General features: G+C 43.1%; 1 long non-coding RNA gene across 1 annotated transcript; it reads left to right on the forward strand.

The window, feature by feature from the left end:
• The first annotated feature begins 3,415 nt into the window (after positions 1–3,415).
• Positions 3,416–5,096, forward strand: LOC125505983. Its single transcript, XR_007282562.1, has 2 exons — positions 3,416–3,964; positions 4,878–5,096. It is a non-coding gene; the product is annotated as an uncharacterized LOC125505983 (long non-coding RNA).
• The last annotated feature ends 909 nt before the right edge of the window (positions 5,097–6,005 follow it).

Raw genomic sequence — 6,005 nt, forward strand, 5'->3', positions numbered from 1 at the left:
ATTTTTCCTGGGAAATTGGACACATATGATGACACAATGCGAAGGTTTCCCAATTTTTTGATTTTTTTGAATTTTTTATGCCCGTTTGAAAATGCGGTCAAAACGGCGGGCTTGACCGTTCCTAGCTAGTGGTTGAATCTTGGAATTTTTTTGGTGTTTCTATGATTAAATAGATACTTATGTACCTAGAAATGACTTTTGGAAAAAATAAAGAGCAAACTACAAGGCAGCTACAGTTCAAATTTGACCCGCTTCCAGCTGAATCGGCGGAAATTTGTCTTTTTCACGAGAGGTGGATAAAAACATTTTACACCCAACCATTTTGTCAATTGTGCATTAAATATGGCCTAGTATTTTATCAAAACGATTTGGTACAATTTTGCAACAAATATATGGGAGGTCCTTCATAAAAAAACCTCCTTTCGGGCACTAAAAAAATGGAAAATGTTTTTTCGTCCAAAGCAAATGAAAACTTCCTTAGGCAACATTGTTTACCATTCCAATATGCACCCTTGTGCACAATATGAGATCATTTGAACAAACTATGCCATGAATGTGGCCATAAGATTGATCATTTGGCTTGAAAGCCATTGATGTCCACACGTGATAGCTCATTTCTGAGAACACTTTTTTATAATAATTGCCGTATTACAAGTTTATTATTTTTCCTGTTAACTTGGACACATATGATGACACAATGCGAAGGTTTCCCAAAATTTTTATTTTTTTTGAATTTTTTATGCCCGTTTGAAAATGCGGTCAAAACGGCGGGCTTGACCGTTCCTAGCTAGTGGTTGAATCTTGGAATTTTTTTGGTGTTTCTATGATTAAATAGATACTTATGTACCTAGAAATGATTTTTGGAAAAAATAGAGAGCAAACTACAAGGCAGCTACAGTTCAAATTTGACCCGCTTCCAGCTGAATCGGCGGAAATTTGTCTTTTTCACGAGAGGTGGATAAAAACATTTTACACCCAACCATTTTGTCAATTGTGCATTAAATATGGCCTAGTATTTTATCAAAACGATTTGGTACAATTTTGCAACAAATATATGGGAGGTGCTTCATAAAAAAACCTCCTTTCGGGCACTAAAAAGATGGAAAATGTTTTTTCGTCCAAAGAAAATGAAAACTTCCTTAGGCAACATTGTTTACCATTCCAATATGCACCCTTGTGCACAATATGAGATCATTTGACCAAACTATGCCATGAATGTGGCCATAAGATTGATCATTTGGCTTGAAAGCCATTGATCTCCACACGTGATAGCTCGTTTCTGAGAACACTTTTTTATAATAATTGCCGTATTACAAGTTTATTATTTTTCCTGGGAACTTGGACACATATGATGACACAATGCGAAGGTTTCCCAATTTTTTGATTCTTTTGAATTTTTTATGCTCGTTTGAAAATGCGGTCAAAACGGCGGGCTTGACCGTTCCTAGCTAGTGGTTGAATCTTGGAATTTTTTTGGTGTTTCTATGATTAAATAGATACTTATGTACCTAGAAATGATTTTTGGAAAAAATAAAGAGCAAACTACAAGGCAGCTACAGTTCAAATTTGACCCGCTTCCAACTGAATCGGCGGAAATTTGTCTTTTTCACGAGAGGTGGATAAAAACATTTTACACCCAACCATTTTGTCAACTGTGCATTAAATATGGCCTAGTATTTTATCAAAACGATTTGGTACAATTTTGCAACAAATATATGGGAGGTCCTTCACAAAAAACTCATTTCGGGCATTCGAAAAGTGGAAAATAATTTTTTTTGCCAAAAAACTCATTTCTCATGACACCTTTTAAAAGATATTTATCTTTTTTCATGTTTGTTATTTTTTTATGAAAACTTGTTCACATTTTGGTGACACAATGAAAAGGTTTTCCATTTCCTTTTTGAATTTCTCAGGTCATAAAATAACTGACACGATTTTAACACATTATTCTTAGGCAACTATGACCTATTAAGATGGTCATAACATCATACTGCATTCTGATTGGTCCGTGGGCATCTCACGCGGATCATGCATCGTACGCCGTTGGATGCTCGCAGATCCAACGGCCCTCTTCAACCCTTTCACACCAACCCCGAAACCCTAGCTGGTCATTTTCCATCCACCCCCCGCCTCCTTTCTTTCCCGCATCCATCCATCGATCCCCTTCCATCTCCTCGCTGTCTCGCCCGATGGAGAGAGAGAGAGAGAGAGCAAGAGATCGCCTCCTCCCTTCCAGATCACCGCCGCCACCTCCCTCCGGCCGAGCTCGCCGCCGTCCATGGCCCCCCCACGCCCTAATCCTCTCGCCCCTCCACTTCCCCCACCCAACCAAAGCAACCAGCCCACCCGGCACCCTTCCTCCTCCAACAAAGCAAAGCCATGCCCTCTGACTGGGGATGAGATCTACGCCTGCGGGGAATTTACTGGCTCTCCCCACCGGCGGGGCTTGGGGAGGCCGGCGTTCCCTGTCGAGATCTGTCGCGCGCATCCTCCAGCGCCACCCGCAGCACGTCGAGTACACCACCACCCTCGAGCTCCTCGGCCTGGCCGACCTCTCGTCGCCGCACCCCCGGGCGCGCGCTGCCGCCATGGGCATCATGCCGCTCCAAGTCCAAGCAGAGCGCCGAGGAAACGATGCAATGGTGCGTGGATCTCCTCAACCTCCTCTATTATCTGTTCCAAGGCGATTGCTTTCCGACGAATTTCGAGGTGGTTGCTGCGTTGTTTCCGCTTGTCGGCAATTCTATTTCGGTTCCTTCCCCGCCCCTCGGTCGCATCTCGTGTTTCTGTCGAGGGACGATGTTGCCTTTAATGTTGCTGACTGTTGTTGTTGATCTGCACGGTGTTCTGCAGCGATGATCGGCGTGGAGGTGCGGCCACTGGACTTCCAGATGAGCCACGGGAAGATCAGGTTCTACTGCTGGCTGCCTCCACTAGACGCATCCCCATCTTGATGCTGCTGCTGATGTTGTGCGTGCGTGCTTGTAGGGCCCATGGGTGAACACCTCGCGCTGCTGGTGGACCGGCTGCTCACGGAGTCCATGCTGGAGACGGCCATCGGGACCAGGAAGCACCCTGACACGGAGGCGGCGCTGGCCATCGACTACTGCTGCAACGTCACTGCCGCCGCCGGTGACCGCGGACCGCCAACACCGAGCAAGATGGTGGAGTGCAGGATCTACCAGGAGCAGGACTGGGACTCCAGCATGGAAGCCCCCTGCTCCTGCCACGGCAGCCTCAAGGTAATTAAGACAACGCAAGCTAACCACAACAATGTCTGAATTCCGAACTGGATCAAGCAGCAATAATTGGTTGTTTCATTAGGATAGGACTGTCTAATTCTGCTACTGAGTGCTATGCTTGTTGAGGTTGTACGCTTTAGGTGTAGAATATTCTTGCCACTACTATTGCATAGTTAGTCTTTTTGCACTGCATTTGTACAATTGTATATTCTTGCCACTACTAGGTGATTCCTTGAATTATTCACTTCGTTGTAGAATACCAGTTTGATGGAATGCCTAAGGTCTAAGGAGATAAACATTGGTATCCAGAATAGATCTACCTAAACCAACATGCACAAAACATGCATATCATCCCTTTAATCTGCATTAGTGTGTCTAAGTGGTTAGTGTATTGTAAGCTCCATCCATGGAGCAGTGAAATAAGCTGACGCTGTATAACGTGCAGCTAGCTTGTTGTTTAGACATTTTCCCGTTTTTAAGTATTACTTTTCTCTATATCTGTGAATTGGATTGTTGATATTTCCTGGAGTCGATTTTGCTGTGTCAAGTCCACAACATCACCATGCATGTAGGTCTACTTGGTTCATCTTCAGGTTCAGGTGTAGGGGTTAGTGGCCTTAAGCATTAACCATTTAATCCTGATGAATGCTGCTTGTTTTGCACAGGCTGACAAGGACACTGACGAGGTCTACGCATAGATGACTCTGCAACCAATAAACTCTGTAAGTACTGTCAGAAACGGAGCTTGGTGAAGATATTCAGAACATGCTGAAATGCGTTTTCTCTACATGTGCTTTTATCAGTTTGCATGCTGCATGTTTGATGTTTTGCGTGAGCTGGGGACAAATGGTACAGAATGCCTAAAACTAACGTTAACAGTGTTCAGTTTAAATGTACATTTTTAGACCAGTGCCAGTGTTTATAAACGCTCAAAATCTGTACAGTATTTCTTAGATTAATAACGAGGGCTTACTGTATAATTTAGGAAAGTTTTAATAATACTACAAATTAAATTAGGAAGTGAAGCACTACCAAACGTACTGTATACAATGTTCAGTTCAAGTTTAATTTTCAGTTTAGTGCCAGAGTTTATCATCAACCCAAAAAATATATATCTGATTTTCACATTGACGAGTACTACTGCTTACTTCTCCCATTCCTTGGCTGAAGACTCTGTTTTGAACCGAGCCTCGCAGCAAGGAGGGAATGGCTGCGTCTATTTTGTGCTTGGACGCCTTCTCCTATTTGTGCTAAAATTGAGGTGCCTGTTTAATTAACAAGCACCTTTCATCCCCACTATGACAGTAATGCATTGAGGTGCCTCTGGACTGTAGTGTATTATGTTGCCCGGAGTAGTAAAACTTAGTGTTGTATTGAGGATTGAGGGTGGCTAGGCTTATAAGTTAATCATCAGCGTGAATGCTTCGTTTGTCTGATCCTCACATGTTAATGCTTTGCTTGTCTGGGTGTGTGATAATGACATATGTCTTGTGCAATCAGATTACATTTCTGTTTGTTATGGTAATCAACAGCATGCCTTTCATTTCTTTAGTTTGATTGTTTCCCTTGTATTCAATATTATTGGTTCTAATGGCTGATCCTTCCATTTTTATTGTGGCATCTTTATTTTCACAGGTGTTGTGTGTTCTGGAAGACGGAAGAGGAAGAAAACTTATTTTTGTTGAACTAAATTTTATGTATTCTGTTTTGTTGTACGTATCATTTGATACTTTTGTATAGGAACAAGTGATACTATTTTGTAGGGCTTTATGGCCTGTGATGTAAAGATATTTAGTGCTGAAATATGAAATTATTTGCAAAATTTGTCGAAAAGGAGGATCATTTGTACGAATATGTGAATGGGATGAAAAGAGTACTGGACCAACTTCAGGATTGAATTGTTATTTGAATATATAAAAAGGCTGAATGTAAACCAGAAATGTTAAAAGGCCATGGACCAGAAATAAATAAAATCCTGAATTGTTGGGCCAGACCCATGTAGCTGACCAAAATTCTCTGCGGCGTCCCACGTATTGGCTGGCATTTTCAACAGTGTGTCTAGCTCCTCTTTCAGTAGCCCCAGATACAGATTGATGTCGTTCCCTGGTCGTTTTGGCCCTTCAATTAGCATACTCGTGTGAATGTACTTCCTCTTCATGCACAACCAGTGGGGAGGTTGTACATCCACACAAACACAGGCCAGGTGCTATGTGTGCTTCTCTGGCTCCCAAACGGATTGAATCCATTGGTGCACGCGCCCAGCACGATGTTCCTTGGATCGTTCCCAAATTCTGGGTCTTCGAAGTTCAATGCTTGCCACTGGCTCCCATCCTTAGGGTGACTCAGCATCTTGTCTTTTTTATTTATCTCCGGATCATTTCTGTCATCTTCCCGCTTCTTCTCCTCCCTATCTGCGTGCCAACGTAGGAGCTTTTCTACCTTAGGGTCCGCGAAATACCGCTGCAGACGAGGAGTGATCGGAAAGTACCACACCACTTTTCGAGGAGCTTTCTTCCTCTTCTTGTATCGAGTGACGCCGCACACCGGACATATGGTAGACTCCGCGTGCTTGTCCCGATAAATGATGCAATTGTTCATGCACACATGGTATTTCACGTTCGGTAAATCCAGAGGACCCAGAATTTTCTTCGCCTCCTCGAAACTGGTCGGGCACTTGTTCCCCTTGGAAAGATGATCATGCCAGAATGACATGTTCTCGTCGAAGCATGCATCGGTCATTTTGTGTTTTACCTTCATCTCCAG

Source organism: Triticum urartu, chromosome 5 (genome assembly GCF_003073215.2).
Source record: "Triticum urartu cultivar G1812 chromosome 5, Tu2.1, whole genome shotgun sequence".
Lineage (NCBI taxonomy): Eukaryota > Viridiplantae > Streptophyta > Magnoliopsida > Poales > Poaceae > Triticum > Triticum urartu.